This window comes from Camellia sinensis, chromosome 15, assembly GCF_055761805.1.
Source record: "Camellia sinensis isolate YWXY chromosome 15, ASM5576180v1, whole genome shotgun sequence".
NCBI classification, from domain to species: Eukaryota; Viridiplantae; Streptophyta; class Magnoliopsida; order Ericales; family Theaceae; genus Camellia; species Camellia sinensis.
Genome location: NC_138975.1, coordinates 77,168,485 through 77,189,285, shown reverse-complemented (window position 1 = coordinate 77,189,285; position 20,801 = coordinate 77,168,485). Strand labels below are relative to the sequence as shown.

The window sequence follows — 20,801 nt, the reverse complement described above, 5'->3', positions numbered from 1 at the left end:
CACGACCGCCTAGGCACGAGAAACTTGTGGGAGAAGATAGGACTCCAATTGGGTTCCCGATTTGGGAGTTAGAGCCGGATTTCACTCTAGGCAAAAGTAGTTCCTTAAGAAATTTGAATTCGAGGTGTTGACGCCCCAAAATACCAAACGCCGTCGGTTTGGCACAAAACTTGGCACACATGACCGCCTAAACACGAGAGACTTGTGGGAGAAGACGGGGCTCTAGTCGGGCTCCCGATTTGGGAGTTAGAGCCAGATTTCACTCTAGGCAACCTAGGTCATTAAGAAATTTGAATTCGAGGTTTTGACACCTTAAAATCACCAAACAGGGTTCGATTGGCACGAACCTGGCACACACGACCGCCTAGGAACGAGAGACTTATGGGAGAAAACGGGGCTCGAATCGGGTTCCCGATTTGGGAGTAAGAGCCAGATTTCGGTCTAGACAATTTGGTCCCTTAAGAAATTTAAATACGAGGTGTTGACGCCCCAAAATCGCCAAACGGCGTCGGTTTGGCACGAAACTTGGCACACACGTCTTCCTAAGCACGAGAGACTTGTGGGACTAGACGGGGCTCGAATTGGGTTCTCGGTTTGGGAGTTAGACCCGGATTTCGGCCTAGGCAAACTAGTTCCTTAAGAAATTTGAATTCGAGGTGTTGACGCCCCAAAATTACCAAACGGCGTCGGTTTGACACGAAAGTTGACACACACGACCGCCTAGGCACGAGAGACTTGTGGGAGAAGACGGTACTCCAATCGGGTTCCCGGTTTGGGAGTTAGAGACGGATTTCACTCTAGGCAAGCTACTTCCTTAAGAAACTTAAATTCGAGGTGTTGACACCCCAAAATCGCCAAAAGTCGTCGGTTTCGCACGAAACTTGGCACACACGACCGCCTAGGCACGTGAAACTTGTGGGAGAAGACGGGGCTCCAATCAGGTTCCCGGTTTGGGAGTTAGAGCTAGATTTCACTATAGGCAAATTAGTTCGTTAATAAATTTGAATTCGAGGTGTTGACGCCCCGAAATTGCCAAAAGGCGTCTGTTTCGCCCGAAACCTGGCGCACAAGACCGCTTAAGCACGAGAAACTTGTAGGAGATGACAGGACTCCAATTCGGTTCCCGATTTTGGAGTTCTTTATGAAAATTGAATTCGAGGTGTGGACGCCCGAAATACCAAACGCCGTGGGTTTGGCACGAAACTTGGCACACATGACCGCCTAAACACGATAGAGTTTTGGGAGAAGACACGGCTCCAATCGGGTTCCCGGTTTGTGAGTTAAAGTCGGATTTCACTCTAGGCAAAAGTAGTTCCTCAAGAAATTTGAATTCGAGGTGTTGACGCCCCAAAATACCAAACGCCGTCGGTTTGGCACAAAACTGGGCACACATGACCGCCTAAAGACGAGAGACTTGTGGGAGAAGACGGGGCTCCAATCGGGTTTCCGGTTTAGGAGTAAGAGCCAGATTTCGGTCTAGACAATTTGGTCCCTTAAGATATTTAAATTCGATGTGTTGACGCCCCAAAATTGCCAAACGGCGTCGGTTTGGCAAGAAACTTGGCACACACAACTGCTTAGGCACGAGAGATTTGTAGGAGAAGACGGGGCTCGAATCGGGTTCCCGGTTTGGGAGTTATAGCCGGATTTCGGTCTAGGCAAGCTAGTTCCTTAAGAAATTTGAATTTAAGGTGTTGACGCCCCAAAATTACCAAACGGCGTCGGCTTGACACGAAACTTAACACACACGACCACCTAGGCACGAGAGACTCGTGGGAGAAAACGGTACTCCAATGGGGTTCCCGGTTTGGGAGTTAGAGACGGATTTCACTCTAGGCAAACTAGTTCCTTAAGAAACTTGAATTCGAGGTGTTGACACCCCGAAATTGCCAAAAGGCGTCTGTTTTGCCCGAAACCTGGCGCACAAGACCGCCTAAGCACGAGAAACTTGTAGGAGATGACAGGACTCCAATTGGGTTCCCGATTTTGGAGTTAGAGCCGGATTTCGCTCTAGGCAAAAGTAGTTCCTTATGAAAATTGAATTCGAGGTGTGGACGCCCCGAAATACCAAACGTCGTCGGTTTGGCACGAAACTTGGCACACATATGGGCTATTTTCAAACTTAGGTGTTTAAGAAGTGCATTTTTTGACTTAGTTTTCAAACCGGGAGTCCCATGCAAGTTCCGTAAGTTTCCACAACTCACGTTGGTCCCTCCCTAGGTGTTTGAGGTGTTCCCGGACCTTCCCTTAACTGTTACACGATTTTGGCCCCCCGATGGACTATTTTCAAGCTTAAGTGCGAGAAAAGTGCCATTTCGGACTTAGTTTTCAAACTGGGACTCCCGTGCTAGTTCCGTAAGTTCTGACAGCTTACATTGGTCCCTCCCGAGGTGTTTGATGTGTTCCCCGGGCCTTCTCGTGACTGTTACACGATTTGGGCCCCCAACTGCTTATTTTCGAGTTGAAGTGTGAAAAAGGTGCATTTTTCAATTTAGTTCCCAAACCGAGAGTCCCGTGCTAGTTCCGTAAGTCTCCACAACTTACCTTGGACTCTCCCGAGGTGTTTGGGGCATCTCCCGGTCCTTCTCGTGACTGGTACACGGTTTTGGCCCCCCGATGTCCTATTTCCAAGCTTAAGCGTGAAGAAAGTGTCTTTTTCCAACTTAGTTTTCAAACTGGAAGTTCCGTGCTAGTTCCGTAAGTTTCACAACTCACGCTGGTTACTCCCGAGGTGTTTGATGTATTCCCAGCCCTTCTTGCGACTGTTACTTGATTTTGGCCCCCGATGGCTTACTAGAAACAGCCCTTATGGTAAACAGTGTGTAAAAAGTGTATTGAAATGTGTATAAGTGTTTTGGGACATATGAAAAGTGTATTGGGATTATAAATATTTTGGCATTTTGTGGTGCTTTTTGACAGCCTTTGGGCTGTCATTAGCAGGACCCATATATATCTATATGTTTTTAGTATTTTTCTATTGAGGTTGTATCCTACGCTAATATGATGACTTGGTTGTTTTGAACAATTTAATTTAATTTAATTTTTTGAATACAATCACTGTCTTGAGGTGTGATGTTTGGAAATACTTTGATGGTGGGGGGAACAATTTAATTTTTTGAATACAATCACTGTCTTGAGGTGCGATGTTTGGAAATACTTTGGTTGGGGGGGCGCTGGATGCCTTTCTTTTACTCTGAAAGATATTCTGAAGCTGAAGATATGGATGTTCATACTTCATATTTATGATGATACTGCCTCCAAGTGATTGTCCAACCTTGGTACTTTTCATTGAACCATTGAGTCCTTTTACAGTAACATCTTTCTTTCTTTTAACAGCTTTTGGGCCAAGTTGCACACCTATGTGAGGAGGTAAAACCATTGAAATATGATCTCATTGTTTTCATAATTTTCACGGCTGGCTTAGAGAGCATTTTGAACTTCTGTTTCCTTGGTCGATTTCATAGGAGCTAAATTTTATTGATGGCTTTTTGTCCAACTTGTATACTCTTAGTGTACATAGGTTGTTCCCTTTTGGCACCTTTAGTGGAAACTTTATCCATCCCCCTCCCCCTTCTGAATATGTTAGTACAGTGTTGTTATTGTTAATTGTTTCTAGATAGCCTTTATTTCTGGAGGGATGAGCACGTTGGAAGGTGAAGGGCAATGACAGCAATCGAGGCGAGAGATTAATGCCTTCTTGCCAAGCCTGAAAGAAGAACTTTTTCTGGTTGAGGGTGATTCATATGTTAGGGTGGTTGAATGAGATTATTATTCACCGGCATGGTTGTCAAATTGCAAATCGAATCGTTAATCAATTTCTCAAAAAAATTAATTTTGAATCGAATCGAATCATGAATCTTTCACATCATTATATATATATATATATATATCTATATTTGAATATATATATACATTTATATACATATAAAATCACAAATATAGTGATTAAAATGAAAAAAATAATAATCTAATATAAATTTATGAACCACTATAATGTTATATATAATATATAATTTACTTAAAATATATTGTATTTATAATTAATTACTCTCTCCTTCCCATATTGATAGTCCAAACCAAACCAAAGCAAACGAAATCAAGTTTTAAGTCCCATCAAATGGGGTCTGTTGCATGAATAATTTTTCTTCACTGGACTCAATCTAAGGCCATTTCATTAGCGAAATTAAGGAGGTTTGCATCTCTATTTACTACACTAGTCCACGTCAATCTAGGTCTACCCCTTTCCCTAACACTCCTATCTACTGTCACTGTATCGCATCTCTTCACTGCTGCCTCTGTTGGTCTCCATTGTATATGATTACTTTAGAAGGGGTAATTTTCGAAACTTTACAATTACTTTTTCGAAACTTTCAAAATTAAAGTCTTTGACTTTTCAAAGTGGACATATATTTTGGGACAAAAAAAAGAAAAAGAAATAATGGACCAACAAAATGGGACAGAGGGAGTATAAAATATATAATTTAATTACTTATTTTGTAATTTAATTATTAAATATATATAATTTATATAAAGTATATATATAGTATATAATTTATATAAAATATATTGTACTATATAGATATTATTTATTAAAGCGTACGTGTGTATAACTACAGAATGTAATATAGATATGTAGCTATATAATATTATTAAAGGATTACGGAGACCCACAAAGAGACGAGGTAGGCAACAAAAACTTGCCCCACACAACTTTTAGGTAACGAAGGAGAGAAGATGAGCATGGGAGAGTACCGAGAATCCCTAGTTTGATTTCTTTACATTCCTTTAGATTTTGGGTATGAAGAAGCAAAATTGCTGCTTGATTTTGTCAATGGCAGGTTCTTTCCTCTTCTTTTTTCGATTCCTCTCTTCACAAGCCATAGCTTGATCTTCAACATGTATTGATCTTTTCTTTTCTTTTTCTTTTTTCTGGTTAAAAGATGTCAAACGATTTCGTTTCAGACATCAAAAAATGAAATCTGAATTGTTTAGAATTGGGTGCATCGGTGATTCTGACAGATTCAAACGATTTAGAGTTCGAATTTCAATTTTCCGATTCCAAGGTGTGATTTGTATTGTCCTAAGCAGAAATTGTATTGAATCGTACGAATCATATCGCGAATCGTACGATTCAGACAACCATGTTCAATGGTTCTTGTCATCAGTCACCTTATAAAGGGGATTTTATGTAAATCCTTAGCTATAGAATTGTTGGGTCTGCAGTCAATTAATAAGGTGGGTTCTATGCTTTAGACTTGGAAGACACTGGATCAATAGGAGAAACATTCCATGAGAGATTACAATTATCCGTCCTCTTTAGAATCCAGACTGCTATCGACAAAGTTAGTTGTAAGGAAATGTCAAGTTACTTGGGAAGGTACATCTACATGGGGATCTTAATGCAATTCCTGGTGATGTTCCATCAACCGTGGTATTGAAAAACAAGGCATCTAAGAAGGGTTTTCATATTCTTCTTGAACTTTAAAAATCCTAAGTATTATACTTAAATATGCAAAAGGAGAAAATTTGTCCCCAATTGAAGGAAAAAGAAGACTGATTTTTGGTCAGGTGTCCCTTGTTTAAATGTTGCATGACCAGAAACATAAGTTTTGTTAGCATGTATAAGAAGAATAGAGTTGAATGGCTTGTCTAGAACAGAGACCAGCCTATATATTTATATTGATGGAGAATATATACAAAATAGGAAATAAATCAAGAGGAATAAAAAAATATAGGAATATTACCTAATTTCCTGTGATTTCAGCTAGCTGTTTAGAAGAGGAGATGAAGGATGGACTCACAATACCAATCCGATCCTTTTCTCGAATGACTCGAATGAAATATATGTCAACCTCTATATGTTTAGTCCCCTCATGCAGTAGTGAATAAAAGGATAACATAATGGCTGATTTGTTGTCACAAAACAAAGAGGAGGGGGCAACCTCCTCCAACCCCAACTCTGTAAGAATAGAGTGGAGTCATAGAACCTCGAATATACGTTGCGCCATTGCCTGATACTCAGCTTCAGTAGAAGATCTATACACAATTGTTTGTTTATTACTTTTCCATGGTATTAGATGATCACCATAAAAAATACAGAAGCCAGACGTGGAATGTTTATCAGTTCTAGACCTTGCATAGTCTGCATTAGTGAAAACACGAGAGCCCTAATTGAATACCAGTTGTGAAAATAACCCCAAACCAGGAGAAGTCTTCGAATATCGCAAAATGTGATGAACATCAAGAAGCTGTGCATGTATAAATTGACTTGTAGCACTAACCGCAAGTCAAATCAGGTCTAGTGTTAGTAAAATAAATGAGACGGCCAACAAGGTGTTGATATGTGCTTGGATCCTTCAGTAACTCACCAGACTCTTGATGTAAGCTTGAGGTTAGGATCCATAGGAGTAGAAGCATATTAGGTTTGCATCCCAGCATACGGGTGTCTTGAAGAAGATTAAGAATGTACTTCATTTGGGACAATAAAATCCGCTGACGAGAGTGAGCAACATCACTATCCAGAAAATATTTGAGAGGACTCAGATCCTTAATATCAAATGCCTGACTCATATCCCTCTTGACTTGTGCTATGCCAACTGAATCATTACGTGTGAGGATGATATAATCAACATACACAAGCAGAATAATACACTGAACAGTGGAATTCCGGTGAATAAAGCATGTATGATTTGAGTGGCACTGAACATTCCCCATGGATAAAATGACAGAGCTAAAACGGTTGAACCAAGCTCGAAAAGACTATTTAAGCCCATATAAAGACTTGTGCAGTCGACGAACTTTTCCCACACACTCCCCTCTACTAAAAAATTGGGGAAATAGTCTCAAGTAAGTCCCCATGAAGAAATGCATTCTTGACATCTAGCTGATGAAAAATGCCAATAATGAGAGGCAGCTAGGGAAATAAGAAGACGAACAACGGTAAGCTTGGCAACTAGTGCAAAAGTAGCCCCAAAATCATTGCCAAGAACCTAAGTAAACCCCTTGGCAAGAAGCCGCGCTGTAGCTGTCCACAATGCCATGTGCAAGATACTTAATATTGAATACCCATTTGCAACCAACAGTCTTCTCGCCAGATAAGAGAGAGACAAGTTGCCAGGTCTGATTCTATTCCAAAGCTGTCATCTCGGTTTGCGCAGCAGCTACTTAATTGGGATTCTGTAGAGCTTCTGACACAGAACGAGAAATAGTTTCTAACTTGAGCTTGCCAAGGAAGGAATGATAGGCAGGTGAAACACTATCATAAGAAAGATATTGAGAAATCGGATGATTAGTACTGCTGAGATAACCAAAACGATTCACGAGGAGCACGAACCATAAGGGAAGAATTACCTAACTCACTTATCGGAGAGGCTGTTGGCAGTGGATGAGAATGATGAGAATACTTGCAATGGAGGAGGAGAAGGAGGAGGAACCTCATTAGAGCCAACCTCAACCTCATCACAAATGGGAAGAGGCCGAACACAAGAATCCTCCAATGGGATAGGAGTGATAGAGGAATCCTGCATAGAAGTGTAAGTACTAAAAAAAGGGTCCTTCTCATGGTGTAACAATAGTACCTACAAGGGCTAGGATCATAACATAGATACCCTTTTGACATGGTGGAATACCCTAACAAGATACTCCTAATGGCCTTGTCATCCAACTTAGTTCAAGTAGGACTTCTGTTTTGGACGAAACAAGTACACCCAAAAAGCTAAGGTAAGAGAGGAAAAAGAGTCCTGGTAGGATGTAAGACTTGAAGAGGAGCAAGACCTTGGAAAACACGACTAGGAGTGCAGATGCAATGTGGCAAGGATTGCATTATGCCAATAAGACTTAGGAACATTCATATCCTGAAGAAGACAACGAACCACATACATTATGTGACAGTTTTTGCGTTCAGCAATCCCATTTTGTTCAGGAGTACTGGGGCAAGTAAGTTGTTGAAGTATACTAGACTGATTAAGATGGGAATGAAAAGCATTGGAGATGTATTCCCCACCATTATTAGATCATATATTTCAAACAACAGTGTGAAACTGAGTTTTAACCATCTGAAGAAACTGAACAAATATAGGAAAAACACCAGATTTACTTGTAATGAGATAAACCCGAGTACAACGGGTGTGGGTCATTTAGGTCACATAATACCTATGGCCAGAAAAGGCGGGAATAGGTGAAGGCTCTCAAACATCAGAATGAATAAGATCAAATACACAAGGGGCACAAGACGTATGAGGAATATAAATAGTATGAGAATGTTTAGCTAACTCACAAACATCACATTGAAATTTATGAGCCTTACAAGCTTTATTAAATGGTGGAAAAAGTAAACATAAATACTGAAAGTTTGCATGACCAAGTACAACGGATGTGGTCATCTATAAATGTAGCTTTTCTTTCAGTTGTTCCTATGATTTTCATGTTAACTTGGTATGTGTTTAGCATTACACCTTTCAAGATCCACATCTTCATTTGCTTAAATACCAATCTGGCTTTATTGGCATCTAATTTATTCTTCTATAGTTGCACTTTTTCACGTGCAGTCATTTGAAATTATGGTCATTGATTTTATCATTTTCTGTCATTGTACTCATGCTCCTAGTTACATTTTACAGAATTTGTCTTAGGCTCTTAGCTGTGTAGAATCAGTACATTTCATCTGATTTTATGAAAGGATAGTCATTCAGATTCTAACTCATATCTATTTTGTGCATATGGCAATTTTTATGCTATTATTTTCTTTCTTTTGACCTTGGTATATGTTTCTCAGCTTTTGTTTCATTATATTTTCATGCCGAGTAGTGAATTCTACTTTCTCTGACCTAATTTACATTACCCATCTAGATTGCAGTTGCTCTTGCAGTTGCAGCTATTCCTGAGGGGCTTCCTGCTGTTGTTACTACGTAAGTGCTTTAACTGATGTTAATGATGAAGAACAATAAACTTGCACTCAACAAATTTTTTTTTGGGTTGCTTTCCCTCATGTATTACTGCCACCATAAAAAATATTGACTTTGACATGTATGACACCCGTGTTTCAGTACATTCGACAGAAAATTTGAAATTGGTGTGTCTTGGACATGTACTTTCTATACAAAATGCAGATGACTGAAATTTAGAATAGGGTGTCCTTGAGCATAAACTTAATTTTATCAAAGATGTGGGTGCCTTAAAACTGTAACATGCATACGCAATTTTTGTTTTATTTTGTTTGTTTGTTTGCTTTTTTTTTTTTTTTTTTTAAATGCGCATTTCTAGAAGTTTGAGGAGTGTATGATGCACACATCATGCCTTGAGATTCTTCTTATTATTGAAACTGAATGGAGTTCTCAGTCACTGCTAAGGACATGTTTATGTGAGCTATCAATAGGGTCCATCTTTGCTTCCCCAACTTTCCACTTTTCACTTTTTGCTTATATACACAGCTTTCCACTTTCTGTGATTTTTTAGCAATCCAAATTAACATTGGTGTGCTTTTATCTCATATAATGCACATTTAATGTTAACTTGGACCTCCAATACTTTAAGGAGCCTTACCAAACAAATTGTATTTTACAATCACGACAAGTGATAACCAGTAGATATGGTTTTTGAGGATTCAAAATTGCCCATGAGTTTGTGATGCACTGTTTTTTTTGAGAGCTTGATATATATATATATATGGTCCCTTTTCCTGACAGCAAAAGCTTTTGGTGCAAGCATTAATGTAACCTAATATTGGAGCTTTGTTTATTGGAGGTGTCAAGTCTTGTTATATGTGATTGTTAGTGTCTATTTTATTATGTTTTGTTTGTTTTTGTGCACCCTATTCAGTTCAAATTGTGAGGGATCATCATTAACCGGTTAAACTTTTGGGGCAGCTGGTGATTAACATCTTTATTGCTTTTAATTTCTCTCAACCTATTTTGCTAATTTTGATGATTTAAAAAGGGTAACGTCCTTTGAGCCCACATTTCTGATTTATCAATGATGGTTTGGCATTTCATGGATTAGAGCCTCTATTTCGTGCTGTTCTTTGTCAAATTGTATTTCTATGTAGTTTGCACAAAAATAGGTTTATTGCTAAATTTGATGCAGTTAAAAAACACGGCAGAGCAATTGCTGGGAACTATAATAAGCCAAATCTGCCATCGTGGTGGACCATACTCTGGTTCGTGGATTTTACTAGGAGCAAAATTGAGAAAGAATTTTTGGTTGACAATGAATTGATGTTTGTGAGAATATTTAGCTGACACGTCTATGGATTCATCTGTTGTGCCACTCTATAGTACACCTGCTGCTATCCATGTTCCACAAAACAACATCAATGTGATGGACCCAGCTGTTTTGTACATTCTGTGGTATAGAGTTCTAGGCTCACATGTTGCATGATCTTGTGTATCTTGCAATAGCACAATATATAATGCTCAAAAGATTTTGAACCTGAAATATTTATCCCAAAAAAAAAAAAAAAAAAACCATCTTGAACTTGAAATGACTTGAACCTGAGATTTAAAAAATCAACATCTTGCATTTTGCCATGCTACTCTACAAATTTTTTCATATATTTTTTGCTTTAATTTTCTTTATTATTTCTTTTTAAAATATACATGAAAAACCATTTGTTGATTCTCAAATAATGAAAAAAATTACAAATTAAAATTTATATATATGCATGCTCTCATTTTCAAAGTTGATGCTCTCATGTCACTTTCAGTCTACAACCCATTGTTATCTAACACTTACATTTTCTAGACAGCTACCATAGTAAATGTAAGCATTACTAGGCAGAACCAAAAAAAAGTGCACTTAGACTTGTTCACTATATTAACCACAATGCAAATTCCCAAAATGTGGCCTTAAAGACTGTTTCTTAACTTCACAGATTACTATACTCACAAATAAGAATCAATTCCTTAAGGAACTGTTCTTGAGTTGGAACCTTTAAATTAGCAACAGTTCTTGAGTTGCTAATGTCTGGTTGGGCTGCTTTAGTCACTCCATTGTTGCGTGAAACTTGCCCTTGAGTTTGTTGTCAGCATTTCCTTTGTTGTTTGAACTTATGCTTTTGACTTGCTTAACACTTCCTTAGCATGCCCTTACATCTTCCTTCGTTTTACAATTTTATAATTTGCAAAAATTGAACTTAAATTTCATTTTCTAGTTTCATTTCTATATTTCCACGATTGTATCTTATTGATAGTCAGCATCCGTATGTAATTTCTAATGAAGAATTTAATCCACGAGTCTATCTTCATATAGTCTTCAGCAAAATTCCACGAAAATGGATCGTGCTAACTCAAAGAAAGCTTCAAATAATACTATTTTGAAGCACTTAACAACTCAAGATTCATTGTTTCAGGTAATGAAAAATCAATCAACAGATCATGTTGTCCGTTGTTACAAAAAAAAAAAATCATCAACAACAAAGTCATGTAATTATTGCTTATGTTGTTGGCAGAATCAATAGATGTATGAACACTTATGTTGCCAACAATTAGACATCCATTGTCAGAATACTCATCAAATAATGGTGGTGATTCACCTTCTACCTCTGATTCCAGAGATAAGAATCTCTGTGCCAAAATATTTCACCTAACTTGATATGAAGATCTTCAATATTTTCCTTCATTTTTAACCCCAAAGGTTTGGCCTGGTGCATGAGGCCTGTGACTTGGGAGTTTGCTCCCTCCAAGGTCTCAAGTTCAAGTCCCTTCGACAACAAAACTCTTGGGCCACGGACTGTAGGGAATAAACCTGTTTCGGAAGGCTTGTTCGGGCTGTAGGGACATAGTCTGGTGCGCGCAAGCTGGCCCAGGATAATCTACATATCAATATATATATATATATATTCCTTCATTTTTGATGCAATCATCGCTTCAACAAGTTGATCATCTTTCCATCCTTTCCTCGTTCTTTCATTCATGGACTGTTTGTGGCTTCAAATGCAAGTTAATTAATCCACAAGAAGAGAAGATCAATAGATCTGACACCAACTGCTGCAGTGGTAAAACACTGCAGGGAGGTTGCTGGGAATATATCAACTAGCATTTGCTTTAAATTAACAACTAAGCATGAAAGGGTGCAAGGAAGAGTCCCAAAGATACACATATATATATATAGAAGGCATTACAACCCCATTATTGTCATCTAATGCTCACATTTTATAGACAGATACCACAGCAAATGCGGCTTGTTACTGGGCACAGTTCTTTTTGATAAATAAGAGGTAACTTTATAAGAAATCAAGTATCAAGATGATGCAAACAAATACATCCAAACCTTCAAAAACAGATAAACCTAAGCTTGTAAAGTATCTAGGCACACAGTTAAAAGTCTACCAAGTCTTGTTCGCTATATTAACCACTATCTAAGTTCCCAAAATATGGCCTTAAAGACTACTACTTTATTTCACAATTAACCAATCTGTTCCTTAAGTACCAATCTTTCTTAGCACCGATTAACTTGTCATGTCTGGCCGGGCTACATAATTTTTCTATCTTATTTTTTGCTAAATAAATTTGGCTGAAAAATATGCATCTCTGTTTTTGAGCAGTGAAAGCTATCTTTGTACTTGATTCATCCCATTTTGTATGGCATATTTGACCATTTACACAGTTTATGGAATTCTTTTGGAATTTTAAAAAATGCCTTTTGTCCGATTCGAGTAACTTTTTGGGGTTGGATTATGTGGTTAAATATAAATTTAAAGGCAGGCTATGAAGCACGGATACTCCAAAACGGCCCCCGTACGCGTGTCGGATACGGATCCGATACGGCGGGATACGTATCAGATACGGCAAAGAAGTATCCCATATATTTTTTTTTTATTTTTTGAATTTCGGATATGTTTGGGATACGCTAGGATACTTCAAGATACGTACAGGATACTTTCGGGATACGGCGGGGTGAAAAAATAATTTCAAAAACTTCTAATGGGGTTAAACTGTAAAATAACAAAATAATGTAACATAAAACAAAAAAAAATCAACCAACCTCCAAGCCCTAGGTTCGCGAACAGTAGCAGCAAGAGGAGTCGTCGTCTCAATCGTCTCTATCGCAAGGAAGGTTCGCGAACAGCAGGCAGCAGCAAGGAGGACAAGGAATCATCGTCGATCAAGTTCGTCCTCTCTCCCTCTCCCTTTCACTTCCTCTCTCTCTCCCCCTCGCTCGATCTCTTGGTCTCTCTCTCTCCCTCTCGCTTGATCTCTCGGTCCCTCTCTCGCTCGATCTCACTCAGTCCCTCTTGTTCGATCTCACTGTTTCTCTCTCTCCCAGCTCCTGTTTTGATTTTTATTTTATTTTATTTTTTGTTTTTCTTATGTTTTGAGATATTAGGATAATAGTTCTGACTTTTTTTCTTTTTTCTTTTTTTTAACTCTTTTTTATTTAAAATTTAAATTTTCAGAATTTATGTTATTAGGTGAATTTTGACTCTTTTTGTAAAAAAATTTAAATTTTCATAATTTGTGTTGTTAGGTGAATTTTGACTCTTCTTTTTTTTATTTTTTGTTTTTATACATGCTATATTATTAAAAATTATAAAAATAATATTTTTTTACGAACGTATCCCCGCCGTACCCGTATCCTAATTTTTTAAATTTTGTCGTATCGCCGTATCTATATCGTATCGTACCCGTATCCCGTATCGGTATCCGTGCTTCCTAGAAGGCAGGCAATATGGCAAATTGATGATTTAGGGTTTTGAAATTTGAAACTTAGACACATAAAGCGGGACTGCCACAAATGGAAAGTAAGACACATAAAATAGGACAGAGGGAGTATTATTTAACTAATATGAAAGTTCGTGATACTTTTGGCTTTATGTGCTAGATGAGGCTCTCCTTGCATAATTTTCCAAGAATCTATCATATACTGGATTGAATTTCACTTAGTTTTCAGGTCGTTGATATTTCTGTACAGTTAGCACAAAAAATACAGGGGTAAATGTTTTCTGGTTGTTCAGGTTGCCTGCACATGATATTTGTAGAAGCTTTTTGTGGAACTTCAGCATTATGTTTCCTTTAATTTTATTAGGTGTTTGGCTCTTGGAACAAAACGAATGGCTCGGATGAATGCTATTGTAAGGTCTTTGCCATCTGTAGAGACCTTAGGCTGCACAACAGTAATTTGCAGTGACAAGACTGGTACTCTGACTACCAATATGATGTCTGTTTCGAAGGTTAGCGCATTACTTTTTACAATTAGGTACATGAACACCTCTAGCTATCTGTATGTCTTCCTTGCATTGCTGTAAAAATGATAACATGTAATTTGTTAGGGTTGATGTTATGAAAGCTGATTCTTCAATATGGTTAGTTTATTTTATTTTGTTTAGTGCACTTCATTGTCAGGTTTTGATGTTTAAAATTGCTTTTTGAATTTCAACATGTCAAGTAAATATCGATGTATTCCCTTTTTTTTTTTTTTGCAATTTCTTTTAGGTAAGTTGTGTGTCTGTTGGAGACAGTTTTAGGCTGTGTTTGGAAGAGTTTTGGAACCATAGTTCTACGCCTATATTCTAGTATGATGTTTGGTTTGGGTTTTGGAAAATTAACTCCACTCCTCCTTTTGAAAACTCGTTCCAAGCGGGTTTTTAAATTTTGAAATTTGGCCTACCGGTAAGACATTCGTCGTCCGGCCGATTGACTTGAACAGTGCAATTTTATTTATTTATTTATTTATTTATTTTATTTTATTTTTTGGCAATTGGCACTTGTTTTTTTAAATATTTTTAATAAAACAATATTTTTGAAAAATTTTAAAATTTTTTATGAGCTTTTAATAGATTTTTTAGTTGTGTGTTTGGTTATGAGTTGTAAGTTTTTGTATCAGATATCATATGTCACATCAAAAATTCTCCACTCATTTCAAAACTCATTCACCAAATAAATTTTCTACACTCAAATCATAATTCCAAAACTCACAAACTCAAAATACAACTCCTATTCTCAAATCATATTTAGAAAACTCTACCAAACGCTACCTTACTCAATATGGTTGTTTAGCGGACATTTGGTCTGCTTATTTTTGTTTGATTTATTTTGAAAATAATATAATTAAGATCGATACTAAATATTACAAGAGTGGCCTAGTTATAGGCTTAGAATATACTAATTATTTTTTTTTTCCCCCCACTTCTTGTTGGTCTTCATTTTGTGTTTTGGTAATATACTCTTTGAATTTATGGATGTGCGAAACTTGTCCTTGCTACATTCCGTTTGTTTTCTTCCCTCCATTGTTGAACTGGTGCTGGTTTTAGTTTTTTTAAAGTCCCTTCGTTGTGTTTGTTCTTCTTTGTTTTGCACTTCTTCCACTTCAATAATTTTAATTCTCAAGAGGAACAAGAAGGTGAAAACTATTTGTTCATATTATGAAAGAAATTCCATATTGATGGGGACATTTTTACTTAATTCAGATTGCTTTATTTGATCATAGAACCCTGTTTTACCATGAGATGGAAAAACTTAATCTACCCTTTCTATTTCCTGCCTGTCCAGATATTTGTGCTTCATTCTGCACACCATGGTCCTCCTACTTCTGAATACAGTGTCAGTGGGACAACATATGCGCCAGAGGGCTTTATTTTTGACAGTGATGGGATGCAGGTATTTTTTCTCGAATAATATGCCTCCTAATACCATATATATTACGAACGACTAAATTCTTTTATCGGTAAATTTTTTCATAATTTTCTGCACTGTTGTGTATGCATTGCTTACATGTTGAAATCACATATTCCTTGAAATGGTTTCCAGGCTAGCTTGTTTACATAATATTTTCATTCAAACCCCTCATATTGTATACTACTAAATTTTTTCTCTTCAAGTGCAATTTATGTCAGAGTTAAATGTACTCATGCCTTTATGACTTATAAAATGTTGGTTAATTGGATTGGATAGTATTATAAATGTTCTTTTCTACTTCCTGTGTGTGGGCTTGTTATTTTTTTGTCTGTTTTGTCTTGCGTTTGCATTCTGAATTTGAGTTAGTAATTGTCTTGACTTGTCAACCTGTAGGATTTGATAATATCATCCTTTGCTTTATTTATTTATTTATTTATTTTATTCTCATCTTGAAAGAAATGTGAGAAGTGGAATTGTTGTCTAATGTTAGACAGTGGTTACTGCTGTAGCTACTTAACTGTGAAATTTTTTTTATTCTTCCTTTATTTCTAGGGAAAATTACATGGACCTCCCTCAGTAATTGTTCAAATTACACTCAGCCCCACTAGTATGGAAAAATGACACCGGCTTCCCTTGAAAACTATTGCATTACACTTGGGCCCACGCCATTAATCAACCGTTAGTGAAGTGGATGGAATTTGCTCATGTCATCATATTTTAAATGAAAATACCAAATTTACCCTTTTTAATTTCTTAAATAAATAAGGGCAAATTACATATACACCCCTCGAGGTTTGGCTAAATTACAGATACCCCCCTGAGGTTTGAGAAATTACAAATTCCCCCTTGAATGCTATATTTGCATAAGAAATTAGGGGGTAATTTGTTATGAAATAAACCTCAGGGGGCGGGATGTAATTTTCGAAACCTCAAGGGGGTATCTGTAATTTAGCCAAACCTCGAGGGGGTATATGTAATTTGCCCAATAAATAAAAAAAATTTGAAAGAAAAATAAAATATAAAAAGAGAAAAAAGGGAAAGTGTCCATGGCCAAAAGACCCCCTCCCAAAAAACAAGACGTCTACCCTACACCCCCAAAACCCTATCCTCCAAATGACTAATTTCTATCTTATAACCGCTGCCGAACTAAAACGAAGAACAACTATCAACAACCACCACCTCCGCTTTTGCCTTTGCCACGTTGTTGTCGCCTTTGTCTCCCATCATGTTGCTATTGCTTCCCATCCCTCACCATTAGAAGTGGATGGAGTTTGCTCATGTCATCATATTTGAAATAAAAATACCAACTTTGCCCTTTTTAATTTCTAACATTTTTTAAACAAATAAAAAAAAATTTGAAAGAAAAATAAAATATAAAAAGAGAAAAAAAAAAGGAAAAGTTTCCATGGCCAAAAAAACCACCTCCCAAAAAAAATCGTCCACCCTACATCCCTAAAACCCTATCTCCCAGATGTCTAACTTCTATCTTATAACCACTGCCGAACTAAAACAAACAACAATCTTCACCTCTGCTTTTGCCTCTTCCATGCTGCCGTTGCCTTTGTCTCCAATCATGCTGCTATTGCTTCCCATCCCTCACCGTTAGGCCACTGCTTCCCCTCCCCCATGATGTTGCCTTCTCTCTCTGGTGCGATCCAATCTCACCTAGCGTCCTTGTGACTCCGACTACCACACACTACGATATCATCACGTACTGCCTGCCATTGCATCCCCCTTCGCCACTGCCACTATAACATTCTCACTAACACTCCCTTTTTCCTTTGGCATACCCCCCAATCATCATCAAAATCAAACCATAACGATCGTTGCATTGTGATTATGCCATCACTATTGAAGCATCGTGCTTGCAGACATACCATCACAATTGGACCAATGCAAACTAAATGTGTTGTTTCAAATCAATACAAACCAAATCTGGGTTTCAAATTAAATATTTTCTTTCTATTCTTATTTTCTTCAAATTTTTTCCCTTCTTTGTTGTTGCTGCTGCTGTTGTTGATGTTGATGATGATGAAAGGAGGGTGATGATGAACGGATTGTATGAGGTGATGGACGTATTGTAGGTGATGATAGACGGATCCTCTGTGTGTGTGTGTGTGTGTGTGTGTGTGTGTGTGTGTGCGCAATGGTGGCTGTTGGTTGTGGTTAGGGCTCCGGTGATGGTGACTACTATGGGTTGGAGTTAGGATTTCCGTGTGTGAGAATATATTGTGTATTTTCTATTATTTTCCAAATTAGGCATGATTGTGGTTGTACAAATTAGAGTCCTATTAGAGGTATGGTTGTGTTAGAGTCCTATTAGAGGCATAATTGTATTCTCCCTTTTGGTTTAGGATTTAGGGCTATATAATCTAAGGTCTGATTGTAATCATTCACACATTGAATATACAAGATACAGAAAAGCTTTCAAGAATCTTACATAGTATCAAAGCCACCACCAGAACCCTAGAAATTGTCTTCCTCTTCAGTCTCTGTGTGAGTTGTGGGTCATCTTCCTCTTCAGTCTCTGGTTCTCAAATCTTCTCCTTTGATCGATCGAAGTTCCCTTGACCTTGGCGAGAACCAGATCACCGAGACGCAACTCACTCTTCCCCTTCGCTCCTCTCACTCCACGTTTACGCGTCGGAGACATTGACGCTACAAAACCCTAGTGGGCACCACCAACCACGTCGTAATCTCCCTCTTCCTTGACTTCGGCTTCAATCTCTCTCTCTCTCTTCTCTGATTTGGTTCTCTTGGCTTCAGACTGGTTCTTTTGACTTCAATACTCTAGTTAATATTTGTGGGTCAGGGTTAAAAAAAATAAAAAAAAAAAAAAAAAAAAAAACTAGTTTTTATATTTTACATTCAGACTTAACACTCTTCTGATTATTACACTATGGTTTTGGATTTATTGGCCTTACCCCCATCAGATTTCTGTGTATTACCCTTCGACCCCTGTTTTGGCTATTTTGTTGAATATAGGGTTTATTACACTTTAATCCCTCAATTTTCTAGTTATTACGATGTCTCTGGCTTTTGATGAGTGTGCCTTCTATCATCAGAAGGGCCATTGGAAGTACCACTGTCCCAAGAAAGGACGTCAGCCTGTCTCATTTTTTCAGCAATCTCAGAACCACTTTCGGGCTCCTCCCACTGCGTATGTTGCATCTGCTCCGACTCTTGATCTTGACTGCTCAGATTAGTCAACTTCAGCATATATTGTCCACCTCCCAGCCATCTCCATCTACTTCCGTTGTTTCATCTCTTCATTCAGGTTTGCTTGGGTCTTCTTCAGGTATCTCTTCGTCTGTCTGGCTTTTTGACTCTGGTGCCTCTCATCATATGATTCCCCATCTCTCCTTACTTCACAATTGTACTCCTCCACCCTTTCCTATTACTGTCAATGCGGCTAATGAATCTGGTATGTCTGTTGTATCTGTTGGGTCTGTCCTACCGTCTGCTATGTCTGTTGTCTCTATTCCATCTGTCCTTTATGTTCCTTAGTTATCTGTCAGTTTATTATCTATCAGTCAGCTTGATGCCGCTAGTTTTGATGTTATCTTTTCTTCTGCTATCTATTCTGTACAGGATCGAATCTCTAAGCAGCAGATTGGGATCAGCCGTAGAATTGGAGACCTCTATGTGGTAGAGAGCTTGCATCTGCCTATTACTCTTTGACTGCGTTTTCTTCGTTTCAGTTAGATTCTCTGTCTAGTCCTTTCTACTTATGGCATTCTCGATTTAGGCATTTGTCTGCTGACCGCTTACGGTCTTTAGCTCAGTCGGGTATTTTGGGTAAAGTTTCTCCTAGTGAACTTACTGAATGTCGGGGGTGTAAAGTTGCCAAAATGACTACTGTCCGTACTTTGATCTCTGTCGCTGCTGTTCGTTCTTGGCCTCTTTATCAGATGGATGTTAAGAATGCTTTTCTTAATGGCCATCTCACTGAGGAGGTTTACATGCGTCCTCCCCCTGGCCTTCACCATCCCTCTGGACAGGTTTGTCGTCTTCGGCGTGCTCTATATGGTCTGAAACAATCTTCCCGTGCTTGGTATGATCGATTTCAGATTGCTATTACTGAGCTTGGGTTTCATCCTTCAGCTTCTGACTCTGCTTTATTTCTGCGACATGCCTCGGTTGGTTTTGTTGCCCTCTTGCTCTATGTGGATGATATGATCATCACTGGCTCGGACTCTTTTGCTATCTCTGAGGTCAAGCAGCATCTCTTCCGCTTCGAAATGATGGATCTGGGTCCATTACGGTATTTTCTTGGTATTGAGGTTGCTTCTTCTCCCAAGGGCTATTTTCTGTCTCAGGCTAAGTATGCTAATGAAGTCATTCATCGTGCTGGTCTTACTGATACTAAGGTTTCTGATACACCTACTGAGCTTAATGTGAAGCTTAACTCTACTGATGGTGTCCCTCTGGATGATCCCACTTTATATCGCGAGCTTGTGGGTTGTTTAGTTTATTTGAATGTCACTCGTCCTGACCTTGCTTATGCTGTTCATGTGGTTAGTCAGTTTGTTTCTGCTCCTCGCTCTACCCATTGGGCTGCTTTGGTTCGCGTTCTTCGCTATCTCAGGGGTACTATCTTTCAGGGCTTATTGTTGTCCTCTACTTCCTCTTTGGACTTGGTGGCCTATGCTGACTCTGATTGGGCTGGTGATGTTACTGATCGTAAGTCTACGTCTGGTTTCTGTATGTTTCTTGGAGATTCATTAATCTCTTGGAAAAGCAAGAAACAATCAGTCGTTGCTCGCTCTACTGCCGAAGCTGAGTATCGTGCTATGGCTCATGCCACTGCTGAGATTGTTTGACTTCGTTGTCTCTTGTCTAATTTGGGTGTCTCTCAGTCTTTTCCAATCCCTCTCTACTGTGACAATCGCAGTGCTGTTCAGATTGCTCACAATACTGTCTTTCATGAGTGGACGAAACATATTGAGATTGATTGTCACTTTGTTCGCCAACATCTGCAGTCTGCCTCTATCTCGCTTCCTTTCATCCCTTCGGCTTTGCAACTTGCGGACTTCTTCACCAAGACTCACACTACCGCTCGGTTTCAGTTTCTTCTTAGCAAACTCTCAGTGTTTTCTGCTAAAACACCTTGAGTTTGAGCGGGGGTGTGAGAATATATTGTGTATTTCCTATTATTTTCCAAGTTAGGCATGATTGTGGTTGTACAAATTA

General features: G+C 38.3%; 1 pseudogene across 1 annotated transcript in view; it reads left to right on the top strand.

The window, feature by feature from the left end:
• Window positions 1-20,801, top strand: part of LOC145813881 (calcium-transporting ATPase 3, endoplasmic reticulum-type-like) — a 141,512-nt pseudogene that overhangs the window by 71,118 nt on the left and 49,593 nt on the right. The window contains exons 2-4 of the transcript XR_014357280.1: window positions 8,848-8,906; window positions 14,020-14,164; window positions 15,483-15,590. The product of XR_014357280.1 is annotated as a calcium-transporting ATPase 3, endoplasmic reticulum-type-like (transcript). The remainder of the gene's footprint in view (window positions 1-8,847; window positions 8,907-14,019; window positions 14,165-15,482; window positions 15,591-20,801) is intronic.